General features: G+C 41.8%; 42 non-coding genes and 21 pseudogenes across 42 annotated transcripts; all 63 read right to left on the bottom strand.

Moving 5' to 3' along the window:
* Positions 1 to 126: 126 nt before the first annotated feature.
* Positions 127 to 241, bottom strand: LOC133029908 (5S ribosomal RNA; annotated as a pseudogene).
* Positions 242 to 381: 140 nt separating this feature from the next.
* On the bottom strand, positions 382 to 499 carry LOC133029609 (5S ribosomal RNA). The gene has a single exon (XR_009683732.1). It is a non-coding gene; the product is annotated as a 5S ribosomal RNA (ribosomal RNA).
* Positions 500 to 639: 140 nt separating this feature from the next.
* LOC133029783 (5S ribosomal RNA) lies at positions 640 to 754 on the bottom strand (annotated as a pseudogene).
* A 137-nt stretch (positions 755 to 891) lies between these two features.
* Positions 892 to 1,005, bottom strand: LOC133029872 (5S ribosomal RNA; annotated as a pseudogene).
* A 137-nt stretch (positions 1,006 to 1,142) lies between these two features.
* LOC133029574 (5S ribosomal RNA) lies at positions 1,143 to 1,260 on the bottom strand. Its single transcript, XR_009683698.1, has one exon. It is a non-coding gene; the product is annotated as a 5S ribosomal RNA (ribosomal RNA).
* A 379-nt stretch (positions 1,261 to 1,639) lies between these two features.
* On the bottom strand, positions 1,640 to 1,756 carry LOC133029630 (5S ribosomal RNA). The gene has a single exon (XR_009683752.1). It is a non-coding gene; the product is annotated as a 5S ribosomal RNA (ribosomal RNA).
* Positions 1,757 to 1,894: 138 nt separating this feature from the next.
* On the bottom strand, positions 1,895 to 2,012 carry LOC133029521 (5S ribosomal RNA). Its single transcript, XR_009683646.1, has one exon. It is a non-coding gene; the product is annotated as a 5S ribosomal RNA (ribosomal RNA).
* A 140-nt stretch (positions 2,013 to 2,152) lies between these two features.
* LOC133029530 (5S ribosomal RNA) lies at positions 2,153 to 2,270 on the bottom strand. Its single transcript, XR_009683654.1, has one exon. It is a non-coding gene; the product is annotated as a 5S ribosomal RNA (ribosomal RNA).
* Positions 2,271 to 2,409: 139 nt separating this feature from the next.
* On the bottom strand, positions 2,410 to 2,525 carry LOC133029846 (5S ribosomal RNA; annotated as a pseudogene).
* Positions 2,526 to 2,665: 140 nt separating this feature from the next.
* On the bottom strand, positions 2,666 to 2,784 carry LOC133029421 (5S ribosomal RNA). The gene has a single exon (XR_009683542.1). It is a non-coding gene; the product is annotated as a 5S ribosomal RNA (ribosomal RNA).
* A 140-nt stretch (positions 2,785 to 2,924) lies between these two features.
* LOC133029761 (5S ribosomal RNA) lies at positions 2,925 to 3,040 on the bottom strand (annotated as a pseudogene).
* A 140-nt stretch (positions 3,041 to 3,180) lies between these two features.
* On the bottom strand, positions 3,181 to 3,296 carry LOC133029680 (5S ribosomal RNA). Its single transcript, XR_009683804.1, has one exon. It is a non-coding gene; the product is annotated as a 5S ribosomal RNA (ribosomal RNA).
* A 139-nt stretch (positions 3,297 to 3,435) lies between these two features.
* Positions 3,436 to 3,554, bottom strand: LOC133029438 (5S ribosomal RNA). Its single transcript, XR_009683557.1, has one exon. It is a non-coding gene; the product is annotated as a 5S ribosomal RNA (ribosomal RNA).
* Positions 3,555 to 3,691: 137 nt separating this feature from the next.
* Positions 3,692 to 3,805, bottom strand: LOC133029905 (5S ribosomal RNA; annotated as a pseudogene).
* A 140-nt stretch (positions 3,806 to 3,945) lies between these two features.
* LOC133029711 (5S ribosomal RNA) lies at positions 3,946 to 4,061 on the bottom strand. Its single transcript, XR_009683835.1, has one exon. It is a non-coding gene; the product is annotated as a 5S ribosomal RNA (ribosomal RNA).
* Positions 4,062 to 4,201: 140 nt separating this feature from the next.
* Positions 4,202 to 4,320, bottom strand: LOC133029413 (5S ribosomal RNA). Its single transcript, XR_009683535.1, has one exon. It is a non-coding gene; the product is annotated as a 5S ribosomal RNA (ribosomal RNA).
* Positions 4,321 to 4,459: 139 nt separating this feature from the next.
* On the bottom strand, positions 4,460 to 4,575 carry LOC133029743 (5S ribosomal RNA; annotated as a pseudogene).
* A 138-nt stretch (positions 4,576 to 4,713) lies between these two features.
* On the bottom strand, positions 4,714 to 4,830 carry LOC133029644 (5S ribosomal RNA). The gene has a single exon (XR_009683768.1). It is a non-coding gene; the product is annotated as a 5S ribosomal RNA (ribosomal RNA).
* Positions 4,831 to 4,967: 137 nt separating this feature from the next.
* LOC133029681 (5S ribosomal RNA) lies at positions 4,968 to 5,083 on the bottom strand. Its single transcript, XR_009683805.1, has one exon. It is a non-coding gene; the product is annotated as a 5S ribosomal RNA (ribosomal RNA).
* Positions 5,084 to 5,224: 141 nt separating this feature from the next.
* Positions 5,225 to 5,339, bottom strand: LOC133029705 (5S ribosomal RNA). The gene has a single exon (XR_009683829.1). It is a non-coding gene; the product is annotated as a 5S ribosomal RNA (ribosomal RNA).
* A 138-nt stretch (positions 5,340 to 5,477) lies between these two features.
* Positions 5,478 to 5,594, bottom strand: LOC133029565 (5S ribosomal RNA). Its single transcript, XR_009683689.1, has one exon. It is a non-coding gene; the product is annotated as a 5S ribosomal RNA (ribosomal RNA).
* Positions 5,595 to 5,733: 139 nt separating this feature from the next.
* Positions 5,734 to 5,850, bottom strand: LOC133029566 (5S ribosomal RNA). Its single transcript, XR_009683690.1, has one exon. It is a non-coding gene; the product is annotated as a 5S ribosomal RNA (ribosomal RNA).
* Positions 5,851 to 5,990: 140 nt separating this feature from the next.
* LOC133029349 (5S ribosomal RNA) lies at positions 5,991 to 6,109 on the bottom strand. The gene has a single exon (XR_009683505.1). It is a non-coding gene; the product is annotated as a 5S ribosomal RNA (ribosomal RNA).
* A 141-nt stretch (positions 6,110 to 6,250) lies between these two features.
* Positions 6,251 to 6,369, bottom strand: LOC133029661 (5S ribosomal RNA). Its single transcript, XR_009683784.1, has one exon. It is a non-coding gene; the product is annotated as a 5S ribosomal RNA (ribosomal RNA).
* A 138-nt stretch (positions 6,370 to 6,507) lies between these two features.
* On the bottom strand, positions 6,508 to 6,625 carry LOC133029528 (5S ribosomal RNA). Its single transcript, XR_009683652.1, has one exon. It is a non-coding gene; the product is annotated as a 5S ribosomal RNA (ribosomal RNA).
* Positions 6,626 to 6,767: 142 nt separating this feature from the next.
* Positions 6,768 to 6,884, bottom strand: LOC133029582 (5S ribosomal RNA). The gene has a single exon (XR_009683706.1). It is a non-coding gene; the product is annotated as a 5S ribosomal RNA (ribosomal RNA).
* Positions 6,885 to 7,022: 138 nt separating this feature from the next.
* LOC133029640 (5S ribosomal RNA) lies at positions 7,023 to 7,139 on the bottom strand. Its single transcript, XR_009683764.1, has one exon. It is a non-coding gene; the product is annotated as a 5S ribosomal RNA (ribosomal RNA).
* A 137-nt stretch (positions 7,140 to 7,276) lies between these two features.
* On the bottom strand, positions 7,277 to 7,394 carry LOC133029790 (5S ribosomal RNA; annotated as a pseudogene).
* A 137-nt stretch (positions 7,395 to 7,531) lies between these two features.
* On the bottom strand, positions 7,532 to 7,649 carry LOC133029563 (5S ribosomal RNA). The gene has a single exon (XR_009683687.1). It is a non-coding gene; the product is annotated as a 5S ribosomal RNA (ribosomal RNA).
* Positions 7,650 to 7,789: 140 nt separating this feature from the next.
* On the bottom strand, positions 7,790 to 7,904 carry LOC133029885 (5S ribosomal RNA; annotated as a pseudogene).
* Positions 7,905 to 8,044: 140 nt separating this feature from the next.
* On the bottom strand, positions 8,045 to 8,161 carry LOC133029616 (5S ribosomal RNA). Its single transcript, XR_009683739.1, has one exon. It is a non-coding gene; the product is annotated as a 5S ribosomal RNA (ribosomal RNA).
* Positions 8,162 to 8,299: 138 nt separating this feature from the next.
* Positions 8,300 to 8,412, bottom strand: LOC133029825 (5S ribosomal RNA; annotated as a pseudogene).
* A 145-nt stretch (positions 8,413 to 8,557) lies between these two features.
* Positions 8,558 to 8,672, bottom strand: LOC133029350 (5S ribosomal RNA; annotated as a pseudogene).
* Positions 8,673 to 8,812: 140 nt separating this feature from the next.
* LOC133029581 (5S ribosomal RNA) lies at positions 8,813 to 8,930 on the bottom strand. The gene has a single exon (XR_009683705.1). It is a non-coding gene; the product is annotated as a 5S ribosomal RNA (ribosomal RNA).
* Positions 8,931 to 9,067: 137 nt separating this feature from the next.
* LOC133029727 (5S ribosomal RNA) lies at positions 9,068 to 9,183 on the bottom strand (annotated as a pseudogene).
* A 140-nt stretch (positions 9,184 to 9,323) lies between these two features.
* Positions 9,324 to 9,439, bottom strand: LOC133029910 (5S ribosomal RNA; annotated as a pseudogene).
* A 137-nt stretch (positions 9,440 to 9,576) lies between these two features.
* LOC133029617 (5S ribosomal RNA) lies at positions 9,577 to 9,693 on the bottom strand. Its single transcript, XR_009683740.1, has one exon. It is a non-coding gene; the product is annotated as a 5S ribosomal RNA (ribosomal RNA).
* Positions 9,694 to 9,832: 139 nt separating this feature from the next.
* Positions 9,833 to 9,948, bottom strand: LOC133029702 (5S ribosomal RNA). Its single transcript, XR_009683826.1, has one exon. It is a non-coding gene; the product is annotated as a 5S ribosomal RNA (ribosomal RNA).
* Positions 9,949 to 10,088: 140 nt separating this feature from the next.
* Positions 10,089 to 10,204, bottom strand: LOC133029729 (5S ribosomal RNA; annotated as a pseudogene).
* A 139-nt stretch (positions 10,205 to 10,343) lies between these two features.
* LOC133029914 (5S ribosomal RNA) lies at positions 10,344 to 10,462 on the bottom strand. The gene has a single exon (XR_009683860.1). It is a non-coding gene; the product is annotated as a 5S ribosomal RNA (ribosomal RNA).
* A 137-nt stretch (positions 10,463 to 10,599) lies between these two features.
* On the bottom strand, positions 10,600 to 10,717 carry LOC133029672 (5S ribosomal RNA). The gene has a single exon (XR_009683795.1). It is a non-coding gene; the product is annotated as a 5S ribosomal RNA (ribosomal RNA).
* A 139-nt stretch (positions 10,718 to 10,856) lies between these two features.
* On the bottom strand, positions 10,857 to 10,974 carry LOC133029568 (5S ribosomal RNA). Its single transcript, XR_009683692.1, has one exon. It is a non-coding gene; the product is annotated as a 5S ribosomal RNA (ribosomal RNA).
* A 141-nt stretch (positions 10,975 to 11,115) lies between these two features.
* On the bottom strand, positions 11,116 to 11,229 carry LOC133029366 (5S ribosomal RNA; annotated as a pseudogene).
* A 137-nt stretch (positions 11,230 to 11,366) lies between these two features.
* On the bottom strand, positions 11,367 to 11,482 carry LOC133029682 (5S ribosomal RNA). The gene has a single exon (XR_009683806.1). It is a non-coding gene; the product is annotated as a 5S ribosomal RNA (ribosomal RNA).
* A 139-nt stretch (positions 11,483 to 11,621) lies between these two features.
* Positions 11,622 to 11,740, bottom strand: LOC133029469 (5S ribosomal RNA). Its single transcript, XR_009683589.1, has one exon. It is a non-coding gene; the product is annotated as a 5S ribosomal RNA (ribosomal RNA).
* A 139-nt stretch (positions 11,741 to 11,879) lies between these two features.
* Positions 11,880 to 11,995, bottom strand: LOC133029730 (5S ribosomal RNA; annotated as a pseudogene).
* Positions 11,996 to 12,132: 137 nt separating this feature from the next.
* LOC133029501 (5S ribosomal RNA) lies at positions 12,133 to 12,251 on the bottom strand. Its single transcript, XR_009683626.1, has one exon. It is a non-coding gene; the product is annotated as a 5S ribosomal RNA (ribosomal RNA).
* A 139-nt stretch (positions 12,252 to 12,390) lies between these two features.
* On the bottom strand, positions 12,391 to 12,507 carry LOC133029618 (5S ribosomal RNA). The gene has a single exon (XR_009683741.1). It is a non-coding gene; the product is annotated as a 5S ribosomal RNA (ribosomal RNA).
* A 139-nt stretch (positions 12,508 to 12,646) lies between these two features.
* Positions 12,647 to 12,765, bottom strand: LOC133029434 (5S ribosomal RNA). Its single transcript, XR_009683553.1, has one exon. It is a non-coding gene; the product is annotated as a 5S ribosomal RNA (ribosomal RNA).
* A 141-nt stretch (positions 12,766 to 12,906) lies between these two features.
* Positions 12,907 to 13,023, bottom strand: LOC133029539 (5S ribosomal RNA). The gene has a single exon (XR_009683663.1). It is a non-coding gene; the product is annotated as a 5S ribosomal RNA (ribosomal RNA).
* Positions 13,024 to 13,159: 136 nt separating this feature from the next.
* Positions 13,160 to 13,275, bottom strand: LOC133029911 (5S ribosomal RNA; annotated as a pseudogene).
* A 140-nt stretch (positions 13,276 to 13,415) lies between these two features.
* On the bottom strand, positions 13,416 to 13,534 carry LOC133029579 (5S ribosomal RNA). The gene has a single exon (XR_009683703.1). It is a non-coding gene; the product is annotated as a 5S ribosomal RNA (ribosomal RNA).
* A 139-nt stretch (positions 13,535 to 13,673) lies between these two features.
* On the bottom strand, positions 13,674 to 13,778 carry LOC133029714 (5S ribosomal RNA; annotated as a pseudogene).
* A 140-nt stretch (positions 13,779 to 13,918) lies between these two features.
* LOC133029484 (5S ribosomal RNA) lies at positions 13,919 to 14,036 on the bottom strand. Its single transcript, XR_009683606.1, has one exon. It is a non-coding gene; the product is annotated as a 5S ribosomal RNA (ribosomal RNA).
* A 141-nt stretch (positions 14,037 to 14,177) lies between these two features.
* Positions 14,178 to 14,295, bottom strand: LOC133029496 (5S ribosomal RNA). Its single transcript, XR_009683618.1, has one exon. It is a non-coding gene; the product is annotated as a 5S ribosomal RNA (ribosomal RNA).
* A 139-nt stretch (positions 14,296 to 14,434) lies between these two features.
* On the bottom strand, positions 14,435 to 14,553 carry LOC133029486 (5S ribosomal RNA). Its single transcript, XR_009683608.1, has one exon. It is a non-coding gene; the product is annotated as a 5S ribosomal RNA (ribosomal RNA).
* Positions 14,554 to 14,694: 141 nt separating this feature from the next.
* On the bottom strand, positions 14,695 to 14,812 carry LOC133029570 (5S ribosomal RNA). Its single transcript, XR_009683694.1, has one exon. It is a non-coding gene; the product is annotated as a 5S ribosomal RNA (ribosomal RNA).
* A 140-nt stretch (positions 14,813 to 14,952) lies between these two features.
* LOC133029735 (5S ribosomal RNA) lies at positions 14,953 to 15,069 on the bottom strand (annotated as a pseudogene).
* A 138-nt stretch (positions 15,070 to 15,207) lies between these two features.
* On the bottom strand, positions 15,208 to 15,327 carry LOC133029562 (5S ribosomal RNA). The gene has a single exon (XR_009683686.1). It is a non-coding gene; the product is annotated as a 5S ribosomal RNA (ribosomal RNA).
* Positions 15,328 to 15,466: 139 nt separating this feature from the next.
* Positions 15,467 to 15,585, bottom strand: LOC133029593 (5S ribosomal RNA). Its single transcript, XR_009683716.1, has one exon. It is a non-coding gene; the product is annotated as a 5S ribosomal RNA (ribosomal RNA).
* A 138-nt stretch (positions 15,586 to 15,723) lies between these two features.
* LOC133029627 (5S ribosomal RNA) lies at positions 15,724 to 15,840 on the bottom strand. The gene has a single exon (XR_009683750.1). It is a non-coding gene; the product is annotated as a 5S ribosomal RNA (ribosomal RNA).
* Positions 15,841 to 15,979: 139 nt separating this feature from the next.
* Positions 15,980 to 16,093, bottom strand: LOC133029373 (5S ribosomal RNA; annotated as a pseudogene).
* A 140-nt stretch (positions 16,094 to 16,233) lies between these two features.
* LOC133029369 (5S ribosomal RNA) lies at positions 16,234 to 16,349 on the bottom strand (annotated as a pseudogene).
* Positions 16,350 to 16,444: the final 95 nt, after the last annotated feature.

Genomic DNA, 16,444 nt, shown 5'->3' on the forward strand with positions numbered 1-16,444 from the left:
GTGCGAATAGTCATTTATAGCGAACCCCTCTCCTCCCTCAAGCCAAGTACACAAATTTCCCGATTACAATAATCATTCCGAAATTATAATAAAGAAAAAGAATTAAAATTAAAAAACAAAAAATTTAGGGTGCAACACGAGGACTTCCCAGAGGTCACCCATCCTAGTACTACTCTCGCCCAAGCACGCTTAATCGCGAGTTCGATGGGATCCGTGCATTAGTGCCGGTATGATCGCACCCGAAATGTATTGTGCGGAATAGTCATTTATAGCGAACCCCTCTCCTCCCTCAAGCCAAGTACACAAATTTCCCGATTACAATAATCATTCCGAAATTATAATAAAGAAAAAGAATTAAAATTAAAAAAAACAAAAAATTTAGGGGTGCAACACGAGGACTTCCCAGGAGGTCACCCATCCTAGTACTACTCTCGCCCAAGCACGCTTAATCGGCGGAGTTCGATGGGATCCGTGCATTAGTGCCGGTATGATCGCACCCGAAATGTATTGTGCGAATAGTCATTTATAGCGAACCCCTCTCCTCCCTCAAGCCAAGTACACAAATTTCCCGATTACAATAATCATTCCGAAATTATAATAAAGAAAAAGAATTAAAATTAAAAAAAAACAAAAAATTTAGGGGTGCAACACGAGGACTTCCCAGGAGGTCACCCATCCTAGTACTACTCTCGCCCAAGCACGCTTAATCGCGAGTTCGATGGGATCCGGCATTAGTGCCGGTATGATCGCACCCGAAATGTATTGTGCGAATAGTCATTTATAGCGAACCCCTCTCCTCCCTCAAGCCAAGTACACAAATTTCCCGATTACAATAATCATTCCGAAATTATAATAAAGAAAAAGAATTAAAATTAAAAAACAAAAAATTTAGGGGTGCAACACGAGGACTTCCTGTGAGGTCACCCATCCTAGTACTACTCTCGCCCAAGCACGCTTAATCGAGTTCGATGGGATCCGTGCATTAGTGCCGGTATGATCGCACCCGAAATGTATTGTGCGAATAGTCATTTATAGCGAACCCCTCTCCTCCCTCAAGCCAAGTACACAAATTTCCCGATTACAATAATCATTCCGAAATTATAATAAAGAAAAAGAATTAAAATTAAAAAACAAAAAATTTAGGGGTGCAACACGAGGACTTCCTGTGAGGTCACCCATCCTAGTACTACTCTCGCCCAAGCACGCTTAACTCGCGGAGTTCGATGGGATCCGTGCATTAGTGCCGGTATGATCGCACCCGAAATGTATTGTGCGAATAGTCATTTATAGCGAACCCCTCTCCTCCCTCAAGCCAAGTACACAAATTTCCCGATTACAATAATCATTCCGAAATTATAATAAAGAAAAAGAATTAAAATTAAAAACAAAAAATTTAGGGGTGCAACACGAGGACTTCCTGAGGTCACCCATCCTAGTACTACTCTCGCCCAAGCACGCTTAATCGGAGTTCGATGGGCATAGGCCGGTATGATCGCACCCGAAATGTATTGTGCGAATAGTCATTTATAGCGAACCCCTCTCCTCCCTCAAGCCAAGTACACAAATTTCCCGATTACAATAATCATTCCGAAATTATAATAAAGAAAAAGAATTAAAATTAAAAAAAACAAAAAATTTAGGGGTGCAACACGAGGAATTCCCAGAGGTCACCCATCCTAGTACTACTCTCGCCCAAGCACGCTTAACTCGCGGAGTTCGATGGGATCCGTGCATTAGTGCCGGTATGATCGCACCCGAAATGTATTGTGCGAATAGTCATTTATAGCGAACCCCTCTCCTCCCTCAAGCCAAGTACACAAATTTCCCGATTACAATAATCATTCCGAAATTATAATAAAGAAAAAGAATTAAAATTAAAAAAAACAAAAAATTTAGGGTGCAACACGAGGACTTCCCAGAGGTCACCCATCCTAGTACTACTCTCGCCCAAGCACGCTTAATCGCGGAGTTCTGATGGGATCCGGTGCATTAGTGCTGGTATGATCGCACCCGAAATGTATTGTGCGAATAGTCATTTATAGCGAACCCCTCTCCTCCCTCAAGCCAAGTACACAAATTTCCCGATTACAATAATCATTCCGAAATTATAATAAAGAAAAAGAATTAAAATTAAAAAAAAACAAAAAATTTAGGGGTGCAACACGAGGACTTCCCGGGAGGTCACCCATCCTAGTACTACTCTCGCCCAAGCACGCTTAACTCGCGAGTTCGATGGGATCCGGTGCATTAGTGCTGGTATGATCGCACCCGAAATGTATTGTGCGGAATAGTCATTTATAGCGACTCCTCTCCTCCCTCAAGCCAAGTACACAAATTTCCCGATTACAATAATCATTCCGAAATTATAATAAAGAAAAAGAATTAAAATTAAAAAAAACAAAAAATTTAGGGGTGCAACACGAGGACTTCCTGTGAGGTCACCCATCCTAGTACTACTCTCGCCCAAGCACGCTTAATCGCGAGTTCGATGGGATCCGTGCATTAGTGCCGGTATGATCGCACCCGAAATGTATTGTGCGGAATAGTCATTTATAGCGAACCCCTCTCCTCCCTCAAGCCAAGTACACAAATTTCCCGATTACAATAATCATTCCGAAATTATAATAAAGAAAAAGAATTAAAATTAAAAAAAACAAAAAATTTAGGGGTGCAACACGAGGACTTCCCAGGAGGTCACCCATCCTAGTACTACTCTCGCCCAAGCACGCTTAACTGCGGAGTTCTGATGGGATCCGGTGCATTAGTGCTGGCATGATCGCACCCGAAATGTATTGTGCGGAATAGTCATTTATAGCGAACCCCTCTCCTCCCTCAAGCCAAGTACACAAATTTCCCGATTACAATAATCATTCCGAAATTATAATAAAGAAAAAGAATTAAAATTAAAAAAACAAAAAATTTAGTGGGTGCAACACGAGGACTTCCCAGAGGTCACCCATCCTAGTACTACTCTCGCCCAAGCACGCTTAATCGCGGAGTTCGATGGGATCCGTGCATTAGTGCTGGTATGATTGCACCCAAAATGTATTGTGCAGAATAGTCATTTATAGCGAACCCCTCTCCTCCCTCAAGCCAAGTACACAAATTTCCCGATTACAATAATCATTCCGAAATTATAATAAAGAAAAAGAATTAAAATTAAAAAAAACAAAAAATTTAGGGGTGCAACACGAGGACTTCCCAGAGGTCACCCATCCTAGTACTACTCTCGCCCAAGCACGCTTAACTCGCGAGTTCGATGGGATCCGTGCATTAGTGCCGGTATGATCGCACCCGAAATGTATTGTGCGAATAGTCATTTATAGCGAACCCCTCTCCTCCCTCAAGCCAAGTACACAAATTTCCCGATTACAATAATCATTCCGAAATTATAATAAAGAAAAAGAATTAAAATTAAAAAAAACAAAAAATTTAGGGTTGCAACACGAGGACTTCCCAGGAGGTCACCCATCCTAGTACTACTCTCGCCCAAGCACGCTTAACTGCGGAGTTCTGATGGGATCCGGTGCATTAGTGCTGGTATGATCGCACCCGAAATGTATTGTGCAGAATAGTCATTTATAGCGAACCCCTCTCCTCCCTCAAGCCAAGTACACAAATTTCCCGATTACAATAATCATTCCGAAATTATAATAAAGAAAAAGAATTAAAATTAAAAACAAAAAATTTAGGGGTGCAACACGAGGACTTCCTGTGAGGTCACCCATCCTAGTACTACTCTCGCCCAAGCACGCTTAATCTGAGTTCGATGGGATCCTGCATTAGTGCCGGTATGATCGCACCCGAAATGTATTGTGCGGAATAGTCATTTATAGCGAACCCCTCTCCTCCCTCAAGCCAAGTACACAAATTTCCCGATTACAATAATCATTCCGAAATTATAATAAAGAAAAAGAATTAAAATTAAAAAAAACAAAAAATTTAGGGGTGCAACACGAGGACTTCCCAGAAGGTCACCCATCCTAGTACTACTCTCGCCCAAGCACGCTTAACTCGCGAGTTCGATGGGATCCGGCATTAGTGCCGGTATGATCGCACCCGAAATGTATTGTGCGAATAGTCATTTATAGCGAACCCCTCTCCTCCCTCAAGCCAAGTACACAAATTTCCCGATTACAATAATCATTCCGAAATTATAATAAAGAAAAAGAATTAAAATTAAAAAAAAACAAAAAATTTAGGGGTGCAACACGAGGACTTCCCAGGAGGTCACCCATCCTAGTACTACTCTCGCCCAAGCACGCTTAACTGCGGAGTTCCGATGGGATCCGGTGCATTAGTGCTGGTATGATCGCACCCGAAATGTATTGTGCAGAATAGTCATTTATAGCGAACCCCTCTCCTCCCTCAAGCCAAGTACACAAATTTCCCGATTACAATAATCATTCCGAAATTATAATAAAGAAAAAGAATTAAAATTAAAAAAACAAAAAATTTAGGGGTGCAACACGAGGACTTCCCAGGAGGTCACCCATCCTAGTACTACTCTCGCCCAAGCACGCTTAATCGCGAGTTCGATGGGATCCGTGCATTAGTGCCGGTATGATCGCACCCGAAATGTATTGTGCGAATAGTCATTTATAGCGAACCCCTCTCCTCCCTCAAGCCAAGTACACAAATTTCCCGATTACAATAATCATTCCGAAATTATAATAAAGAAAAAGAATTAAAATTAAAAAACAAAAAATTTAGTGGGTGCAACACGAGGACTTCCCAGAGGTCACCCATCCTAGTACTACTCTCGCCCAAGCACGCTTAACTCGCGGAGTTCGATGGGATCCGTGCATTAGTGCCGGTATGATCGCACCCGAAATGTATTGTGCGAATAGTCATTTATAGCGAACCCCTCTCCTCCCTCAAGCCAAGTACACAAATTTCCCGATTACAATAATCATTCCGAAATTATAATAAAGAAAAAGAATTAAAATTAAAAAACAAAAAATTTAGGGGTGCAACACGAGGACTTCCCAGAGGTCACCCATCCTAGTACTACTCTCGCCCAAGCACGCTTAACTCGCGAGTTCGATGGGATCCGTGCATTAGTGCCGGTATGATCGCACCCGAAATGTATTGTGCGGAATAGTCATTTATAGCGAACCCCTCTCCTCCCTCAAGCCAAGTACACAAATTTCCCGATTACAATAATCATTCCGAAATTATAATAAAGAAAAAGAATTAAAATTAAAAAAAACAAAAAATTTAGTGGGTGCAACACGAGGACTTCCCAGAGGTCACACATCCTAGTACTACTCTCGCCCAAGCACGCTTAACTGCGGAGTTCGATGGGATCCGGCATTAGTGCCGGTATGATCGCACCCGAAATGTATTGTGCGAATAGTCATTTATAGCGAACCCCTCTCCTCCCTCAAGCCAAGTACACAAATTTCCCGATTACAATAATCATTCCGAAATTATAATAAAGAAAAAGAATTAAAATTAAAAAAACAAAAAATTTAGGGGTGCAACACGAGGACTTCCTAGGAGGTCACCCATCCTAGTACTACTCTCGCCCAAGCACGCTTAACTCGCGAGTTCGATGGGATCCGTGCATTAGTGCCGGTATGATCGCACCCGAAATGTATTGTGCGGAATAGTCATTTATAGCGAACCCCTCTCCTCCCTCAAGCCAAGTACACAAATTTCCCGATTACAATAATCATTCCGAAATTATAATAAAGAAAAAGAATTAAAATTAAAAAAACAAAAAATTTAGGGGTGCAACACGAGGACTTCCTAGGAGGTCACCCATCCTAGTACTACTCTCGCCCAAGCACGCTTAACTCGCGAGTTCGATGGGATCCGTGCATTAGTGCCGGTATGATCGCACCCGAAATGTATTGTGCGGAATAGTCATTTATAGCGAACCCCTCTCCTCCCTCAAGCCAAGTACACAAATTTCCCGATTACAATAATCATTCCGAAATTATAATAAAGAAAAAGAATTAAAATTAAAAAAAACAAAAAATTTAGGGGTGCAACACGAGGACTTCCCAGGAGGTCACCCATCCTAGTACTACTCTCGCCCAAGCACGCTTAACTTCGGAGTTCTGATGGGATCCGGTGCATTAGTGCTGGTATGATCGCACCCGAAATGTATTGTGCGGAATAGTCATTTATAGCGAACCCCTCTCCTCCCTCAAGCCAAGTACACAAATTTCCCGATTACAATAATCATTCCGAAATTATAATAAAGAAAAAGAATTAAAATTAAAAAAAAACAAAAAATTTAGGGGTGCAACACGAGGACTTCCCAGGAGGTCACCCATCCTAGTACTACTCTCGCCCAAGCACGCTTAACTGCGGAGTTCTGATGGGATCCGGTGCATTAGTGCTGGTATGATCGCACCCGAAATGTATTGTGCGGAATAGTCATTTATAGCGAACCCCTCTCCTCCCTCAAGCCAAGTACACAAATTTCCCGATTACAATAATCATTCCGAAATTATAATAAAGAAAAAGAATTAAAATTAAAAAAAACAAAAATTTAGGGTGCAACACGAGGACTTCCCAGAGGTCACCCATCCTAGTACTACTCTCGCCCAAGCACGCTTAACTCGCGAGTTCTGATGGGATCCGGTGCATTAGTGCTGGTATGATCGCACCCGAAATGTATTGTGCAGAATAGTCATTTATAGCGAACCCCTCTCCTCCCTCAAGCCAAGTACACAAATTTCCCGATTACAATAATCATTCCGAAATTATAATAAAGAAAAAGAATTAAAATTAAAATTAAAAACAAAAAATTTAGGGTGCAACACGAGGACTTCCCGTGAGGTCACCCATCCTAGTACTACTCTCGCCCAAGCACGCTTAACTCGCGGAGTTCGATGGGATCCGGCATTAGTGCTGGTATGATCGCACCCGAAATGTATTGTGCGGAATAGTCATTTATAGCGACTCCTCTCCTCCCTCAAGCCAAGTACACAAATTTCCCGATTACAATAATCATTCCGAAATTATAATAAAGAAAAAGAATTAAAATTAAAAAAAACAAAAAATTTAGGGTGCAACACGAGGACTTCCTGTGAGGTCACCCATCCTAGTACTACTCTCGCCCAAGCACGCTTAACTCGCGAGTTCGATGGGATCCGTGCATTAGTGCCGGTATGATCGCACCCGAAATGTATTGTGCGAATAGTCATTTATAGCGAACCCCTCTCCTCCCTCAAGCCAAGTACACAAATTTCCCGATTACAATAATCATTCCGAAATTATAATAAAGAAAAAGAATTAAAATTAAAAAACAAAAAATTTAGGGGTGCAACACGAGGACTTCCCAGAGGTCACCCATCCTAGTACTACTCTCGCCCAAGCACGCTTAACTCGCGGAAGTTCGATGGGATCCGTGCATTAGTGCCGGTATGATCGCACCCGAAATGTATTGTGCGAATAGTCATTTATAGCGAACCCCTCTCCTCCCTCAAGCCAAGTACACAAATTTCCCGATTACAATAATCATTCCGAAATTATAATAAAGAAAAAGAATTAAAATTAAAAAACAAAAAATTTAGGGGTGCAACACGAGGACTTCCTGTGAGGTCACCCATCCTAGTACTACTCTCGCCCAAGCACGCTTAACTCGCGGAGTTCGATGGGATCCGTGCATTAGTGCTGGTATGATCGCACCCGAAATGTATTGTGCGGAATAGTCATTTATAGCGAACCCCTCTCCTCCCTCAAGCCAAGTACACAAATTTCCCGATTACAATAATCATTCCGAAATTATAATAAAGAAAAAGAATTAAAATTAAAAAAAACAAAAAATTTAGGGGTGCAACACGAGGACTTCCCAGAGGTCACCCATCCTAGTACTACTCTCGCCCAAGCACGCTTAATCGCGAGTTCGATGGGATCCGTGCATTAGTGCCGGTATGATCGCACCCGAAATGTATTGTGCGAATAGTCATTTATAGCGAACCCCTCTCCTCCCTCAAGCCAAGTACACAAATTTCCCGATTACAATAATCATTCCGAAATTATAATAAAGAAAAAGAATTAAAATTAAAAAAAAACAAAAAATTTAGGGGTGCAACACGAGGACTTCCTGTGAGGTCACCCATCCTAGTACTACTCTCGCCCAAGCACGCTTAACTCGCGAGTTCGATGGGATCCGTGCATTAGTGCCGGTATGATCGCACCCGAAATGTATTGTGCGAATAGTCATTTATAGCGAACCCCTCTCCTCCCTCAAGCCAAGTACACAAATTTCCCGATTACAATAATCATTCCGAAATTATAATAAAGAAAAAGAATTAAAATTAAAAAAACAAAAAATTTAGGGGTGCAACACGAGGACTTCCCTGGAGGTCACCCATCCTAGTACTACTCTCGCCCAAGCACGCTTAATGAGTTCGATGGGATCCGTGCATTAGTGCCGGTATGATCGCACCCGAAATGTATTGTGCGAATAGTCATTTATAGCGAACCCCTCTCCTCCCTCAAGCCAAGTACACAAATTTCCCGATTACAATAATCATTCCGAAATTATAATAAAGAAAAAGAATTAAAATTAAAATTAAAAAAACAAAAAATTTAGTGGGTGCAACACGAGGACTTCCCAGAGGTCACCCATCCTAGTACTACTCTCGCCCAAGCACGCTTAATCGCGAGTTCGATGGGATCCGTGCATTAGTGCCGGTATGATCGCACCCGAAATGTATTGTGCGGAATAGTCATTTATAGCGAACCCCTCTCCTCCCTCAAGCCAAGTACACAAATTTCCCGATTACAATAATCATTCCGAAATTATAATAAAGAAAAAGAATTAAAATTAAAAAAAACAAAAAATTTAGGGGTGCAACACGAGGACTTCCCAGGAGGTCACCCATCTTAGTACTACTCTCGCCCAAGCACGCTTAACTCGGCGAGTTCGATGGGATCCGTGCATTAGTGCCGGTATGATCGCACCCGAAATGTATTGTGCGAATAGTCATTTATAGCGAACCCCTCTCCTCCCTCAAGCCAAGTACACAAATTTCCCGATTACAATAATCATTCCGAAATTATAATAAAGAAAAAGAATTAAAATTAAAAAACAAAAATTTAGTGGGTGCAACACGAGGACTTCCCAGAGGTCACCCATCCTAGTACTACTCTCGCCCAAGCACGCTTAACTCGCGAGTTCGATGGGATCCGTGCATTAGTGCCGGTATGATCGCACCCGAAATGTATTGTGCGAATAGTCATTTATAGCGAACCCCTCTCCTCCCTCAAGCCAAGTACACAAATTTCCCGATTACAATAATCATTCCGAAATTATAATAAAGAAAAAGAATTAAAATTAAAAAAAACAAAAAATTTAGTGGGTGCAACACGAGGACTTCCCAGAGGTCACCCATCCTAGTACTACTCTCGCCCAAGCACGCTTAACTCGGCGAGTTCGATGGGATCCGGCATTAGTGCCGGTATGATCGCACCCGAAATGTATTGTGCGAATAGTCATTTATAGCGAACCCCTCTCCTCCCTCAAGCCAAGTACACAAATTTCCCGATTACAATAATCATTCCGAAATTATAATAAAGAAAAAGAATTAAAATTAAAAAACAAAAAATTTAGGGGTGCAACACGAGGACTTCCTGTGAGGTCACCCATCCTAGTACTACTCTCGCCCAAGCACGCTTAACTCGCGAGTTCGATGGGATCCGTGCATTAGTGCCGGTATGATCGCACCCGAAATGTATTGTGCGAATAGTCATTTATAGCGAACCCCTCTCCTCCCTCAAGCCAAGTACACAAATTTCCCGATTACAATAATCATTCCGAAATTATAATAAAGAAAAAGAATTAAAATTAAAAAAAACAAAAAATTTAGGGGTGCAACACGAGGACTTCCCAAGAGGTCACCCATCCTAGTACTACTCTCGCCCAAGCACGCTTAACTCGCGAGTTCGATGGGATCCGGCATTAGTGCCGGTATGATCGCACCCGAAATGTATTGTGCGAATAGTCATTTATAGCGAACCCCTCTCCTCCCTCAAGCCAAGTACACAAATTTCCCGATTACAATAATCATTCCGAAATTATAATAAAGAAAAAGAATTAAAATTAAAAAAAACAAAAAATTTAGTGGGTGCAACACGAGGACTTCCCAGAGGTCACCCATCCTAGTACTACTCTCGCCCAAGCACGCTTAACTCGCGAGTTCGATGGGATCCGTGCATTAGTGCCGGTATGATCGCACCCGAAATGTATTGTGCGAATAGTCATTTATAGCGAACCCCTCTCCTCCCTCAAGCCAAGTACACAAATTTCCCGATTACAATAATCATTCCGAAATTATAATAAAGAAAAAGAATTAAAATTAAAAAAAACAAAAAATTTAGGGGTGCAACACGAGGACTTCCCAAGAGGTCACCCATCCTAGTACTACTCTCGCCCAAGCACGCTTAACTGCGGAGTTCTGATGGGATCCGGTGCATTAGTGCTGGTATGATCGCACCCGAAATGTATTGTGCGAATAGTCATTTATAGCGAACCCCTCTCCTCCCTCAAGCCAAGTACACAAATTTCCCGATTACAATAATCATTCCGAAATTATAATAAAGAAAAAGAATTAAAATTAAAAAACAAAAAATTTAGGGGTGCAACACGAGGACTTCCTGTGAGGTCACCCATCCTAGTACTACTCTCGCCCAAGCACGCTTAACTCGGCGAGTTCGATGGGATCCGTGCATTAGTGCCGGTATGATCGCACCCGAAATGTATTGTGCGAATAGTCATTTATAGCGAACCCCTCTCCTCCCTCAAGCCAAGTACACAAATTTCCCGATTACAATAATCATTCCGAAATTATAATAAAGAAAAAGAATTAAAATTAAAAAAAACAAAAAATTTAGGGGTGCAACACGAGGACTTCCCAAGAGGTCACCCATCCTAGTACTACTCTCGCCCAAGCACGCTTAACTCGGCGAGTTCGATGGGATCCGTGCATTAGTGCCGGTATGATCGCACCCGAAATGTATTGTGCGAATAGTCATTTATAGCGAACCCCTCTCCTCCCTCAAGCCAAGTACACAAATTTCCCGATTACAATAATCATTCCGAAATTATAATAAAGAAAAAGAATTAAAATTAAAAAAAAACAAAAAATTTAGTGGGTGCAACACGAGGACTTCCCAGAGGTCACCCATCCTAGTACTACTCTCGCCCAAGCACGCTTAATCGCGAGTTCGATGGGATCCGGCATTAGTGCCGGTATGATCGCACCCGAAATGTATTGTGCGAATAGTCATTTATAGCGAACCCCTCTCCTCCCTCAAGCCAAGTACACAAATTTCCCGATTACAATAATCATTCCGAAATTATAATAAAGAAAAAGAATTAAAATTAAAAAACAAAAAATTTAGGGGTGCAACACGAGGACTTCCCAGAGGTCACCCATCCTAGTACTACTCTCGCCCAAGCACGCTTAACTCGCGAGTTCGATGGGATCCGTGCATTAGTGCCGGTATGATCGCACCCGAAATGTATTGTGCGAATAGTCATTTATAGCGAACCCCTCTCCTCCCTCAAGCCAAGTACACAAATTTCCCGATTACAATAATCATTCCGAAATTATAATAAAGAAAAAGAATTAAAATTAAAAAAAACAAAAAATTTAGGGGTGCAACACGAGGACTTCCCAGGAGGTCACCCATCCTAGTACTACTCTCGCCCAAGCACGCTTAACTGCGTAGTTCTGATGGGATCCGGTGCATTAGTGCTGGTATGATCGCACCCGAAATGTATTGTGCGAAATAGTCATTTATAGCGAACCCCTCTCCTCCCTCAAGCCAAGTACACAAATTTCCCGATTACAATAATCATTCCGAAATTATAATAAAGAAAAAGAATTAAAATTAAAAAAACAAAAATTTAGTGGGTGCAACACGAGGACTTCCCAGAGGTCACCCATCCTAGTACTACTCTCGCCCAAGCACGCTTAACTCGCGAGTTCGATGGGATCCGTGCATTAGTGCCGGTATGATCGCACCCGAAATGTATTGTGCGAATAGTCATTTATAGCGAACCCCTCTCCTCCCTCAAGCCAAGTACACAAATTTCCCGATTACAATAATCATTCCGAAATTATAATAAAGAAAAAGAATTAAAATTAAAAAACAAAAAATTTAGGGGTGCAACACGAGGACTTCCTGTGAGGTCACCCATCCTAGTACTACTCTCGCCCAAGCACGCTTAACTGCGTAGTTCTGATGGGATCCGGTGCATTAGTGCTGGTATGATCGCACCCGAAATGTATTGTGCGAAATAGTCATTTATAGCGAACCCCTCTCCTCCCTCAAGCCAAGTACACAAATTTCCCGATTACAATAATCATTCCGAAATTATAATAAAGAAAAAGAATTAAAATTAAAAAAACAAAAAATTTAGGGGTGCAACACGAGGACTTCCTGTGAGGTCACCCATCCTAGTACTACTCTCGCCCAAGCACGCTTAACTCGCGAGTTCGATGGGATCCGTGCATTAGTGCCGGTATGATCGCACCCGAAATGTATTGTGCGAATAGTCATTTATAGCGAACCCCTCTCCTCCCTCAAGCCAAGTACACAAATTTCCCGATTACAATAATCATTCCGAAATTATAATAAAGAAAAAGAATTAAAATTAAAAAAAACAAAAAATTTAGGGGTGCAACACGAGGACTTCCTAGGAGGTCACCCATCCTAGTACTACTCTCGCCCAAGCACGCTTAACTGCGGAGTTCTGATGGGATCCGGTGCATTAGTGCTGGTATGATCGCACCCGAAATGTATTGTGCGTAATAGTCATTTATAGCGAACCCCTCTCCTCCCTCAAGCCAAGTACACAAATTTCCCGATTACAATAATCATTCCGAAATTATAATAAAGAAAAAGAATTAAAATTAAAAAAAAACAAAAAATTTAGGGGTGCAACACGAGGACTTCCCAGGAGGTCACCCATCCTAGTACTACTCTCGCCCAAGCACGCTTAACTCATGAGTTCGATGGGATCCGTGCATTAGTGCCGGTATGATCGCACCCGAAATGTATTGTGCGAATAGTCATTTATAGCGAACCCCTCTCCTCCCTCAAGCCAAGTACACAAATTTCCCGATTACAATAATCATTCCGAAATTATAATAAAGAAAAAGAATTAAAATTAAAAAAAACAAAAATTTGGGTGCAACACGAGGACTTCCCAGAGGTCACCCATCCTAGTACTACTCTCGCCCAAGCACGCTTAACTCGGCGAGTTCGATGGGATCCGGCATTAGTGCCGGTATGATCGCACCCGAAATGTATTGTGCGAATAGTCATTTATAGCGAACCCCTCTCCTCCCTCAAGCCAAGTACACAAATTTCCCGATTACAATAATCATTCCGAAATTATAATAAAGAAAAAGAATTAAAATTAAAAAAAAACAAAAAATTTAGGGGTGCAACACGAGGACTTCCCAGGAGGTCACCCATCCTAGTACTACTCTCGCCCAAGCACGCTTAACTGCGGCGAGTTCGATGGGATCCGTGCATTAGTGCCGGTATGATCGCACCCGAAATGTATTGTGCGGAATAGTCATTTATAGCGAACCCCTCTCCTCCCTCAAGCCAAGTACACAAATTTCCCGATTACAATAATCATTCCGAAATTATAATAAAGAAAAAAAATTAAAATTAAAAAAACAAAAGATTTAGGGGTGCAACACGAGGACTTCCTCCTCGTACTACTCTCGCCCAAGCACGCTTAACTGCGGAGTTCTGATGGGATCCGGTGCATTAGTGCTGGTATGATCGCACCCGAAATGTATTGTGCGGAATAGTCATTTATAGCGAACCCCTCTCCTCCCTCAAGCCAAGTACACAAATTTCCCGATTACAATAATCATTCCGAAATTATAATAAAGAAAAAGAATTAAAATTAAAAAAAACAAAAAATTTAGGGGTGCAAAACGAGGACTTCCAGGAGGTCACCCATCCTAGTACTACTCTCGCCCAAGCACGCTTAACTGCGGAGTTCTGATGGGATCCGGTGCATTAGTGCTGGTATGATCGCACCCGAAATGTATTGTGCGGAATAGTCATTTATAGCGAACCCCTCTCCTCCCTCAAGCCAAGTACACAAATTTCCCGATTACAATAATCATTCCGAAATTATAATAAAGAAAAAGAATTAAAATTAAAAAAAAACAAAAAATTTAGGGGTGCAACACGAGGACTTCCCAGGAGGTCACCCATCCTAGTACTACTCTCGCCCAAGCACGCTTAACTGAGGAGTTCTGATGGGATCCGTGCATTAGTGCCGGTATGATCGCACCCGAAATGTATTGTGCGAATAGTCATTTATAGCGAACCCCTCTCCTCCCTCAAGCCAAGTACACAAATTTCCCGATTACAATAATCATTCCGAAATTATAATAAAGAAAAAGAATTAAAATTAAAAAAAAACAAAAAATTTCGGGTGCAACACGAGGACTTCCCGTGAGGTCACCCATCCTAGTACTACTCTCGCCCAAGCACGCTTAACTGCTGAGTTCTGATGGGATCCGGTGCATTAGTGCTGGTATGATCGCACCCGAAATGTATTGTGCGGAATAGTCATTTATAGCGAACCCCTCTCCTCCCTCAAGCCAAGTACACAAATTTCCCGATTACAATAATCATTCCGAAATTATAATAAAGAAAAAGAATTAAAATTAAAAAAAAACAAAAAATTTAGGGGTGCAACACGAGGACTTCCTGTGAGGTCACCCATCCTAGTACTACTCTCGCCCAAGCACGCTTAACTCGCGAGTTCGATGGGATCCGGTGCATTAGTGCAGGTATGATCGCACCCGAAATGTATTGTGCGGAATAGTCATTTATAGCGAACCCCTCTCCTCCCTCAAGCCAAGTACACAAATTTCCCGATTACAATAATCATTCCGAAATTATAATAAAGAAAAAGAATTAAAATTAAAAAAAACAAAAAATTTAGTGGTGCAACACGAGGACTTCCCAGAGGTCACCCATCCTAGTACTACTCTCGCCCAAGCACGCTTAACTCGCGGAGTTCGATGGGATCCGTGCATTAGTGCCGGTATGATCGCACCCGAAATGTATTGTGCGAATAGTCATTTATAGCGAACCCCTCTCCTCCCTCAAGCCAAGTACACAAATTTCCCGATTACAATAATCATTCCGAAATTATAATAAAGAAAAAGAATTAAAATTAAAAAAACAAAAAATTTAGGGGTGCAACACGAGGACTTCCTGTGAGGTCACCCATCCTAGTACTACTCTCGCCCAAGCACGCTTAACTCGCGGAAGTTCGATGGGATCCGGTGCATTAGTGCAGGTATGATCGCACCCGAAATGTATTGTGCGGAATAGTCATTTATAGCGAACCCCTCTCCTCCCTCAAGCCAAGTACACAAATTTCCCGATTACAATAATCATTCCGAAATTATAATAAAGAAAAAGAATTAAAATTAAAAAAACAAAAAATTTAGGGGTGCAACACGAGGACTTCCCAGGAGGTCACCCATCCTAGTACTACTCTCGCCCAAGCACGCTTAACTCGCGGAAGTTCGATGGGATCCGTGCATTAGTGCCGGTATGATCGCACCCGAAATGTATTGTGCGAATAGTCATTTATAGCGAACCCCTCTCCTCCCTCAAGCCAAGTACACAAATTTCCCGATTACAATAATCATTCCGAAATTATAATAAAGAAAAAGAATTAAAATTAAAAAAACAAAAAATTTAGGGGTGCAACACGAGGACTTCCTGAGAGGTCACCCATCCTAGTACTACTCTCGCCCAAGCACGCTTAACTCGCGAGTTCGATGGGATCCGTGCATTAGTGCCGGTATGATCGCACCCGAAATGTATTGTGCGAATAGTCATTTATAGCGAACCCCTCTCCTCCCTCAAGCCAAGTACACAAATTTCCCGATTACAATAATCATTCCGAAATTATAATAAAGAAAAAGAATTAAAATTAAAAAAAAACAAAAAATTTAGGGTGCAACACGAGGACTTCCTGAGGTCACCCATCCTAGTACTACTCTCGCCCAAGCACGCTTAATCATGAGTTCGATGGGATCCGTGCATTAGTGCCGGTATGATCGCACCCGAAATGTATTGTGCGAATAGTCATTTATAGCGAACCCCTCTCCTCCCTCAAGCCAAGTACACAAATTTCCCGATTACAATAATCATTCCGAAATTATAATAAAGAAAAAGAATTAAAATTAAAAAAAAACAAAAAATTTAGTGGTGCAACACGAGGACTTCCTGTGAGGTCACCCATCCTAGTACTACTCTCGCCCAAGCACGCTTAATCGGCGAGTTCGATGGGATCCGGCATTAGTGCCGGTATGATCGCACCCGAAATGTATTGTGCGAATAGTCATTTATAGCGAACCCCTCTCCTCCCTCAAGCCAAGTACACAAATTTCCCGATTACAATAATCATTCCGAAATT

Source organism: Cannabis sativa, chromosome 7 (assembly GCF_029168945.1).
Source record: "Cannabis sativa cultivar Pink pepper isolate KNU-18-1 chromosome 7, ASM2916894v1, whole genome shotgun sequence".
In the NCBI taxonomy this organism is placed as follows: domain Eukaryota; kingdom Viridiplantae; phylum Streptophyta; class Magnoliopsida; order Rosales; family Cannabaceae; genus Cannabis; species Cannabis sativa.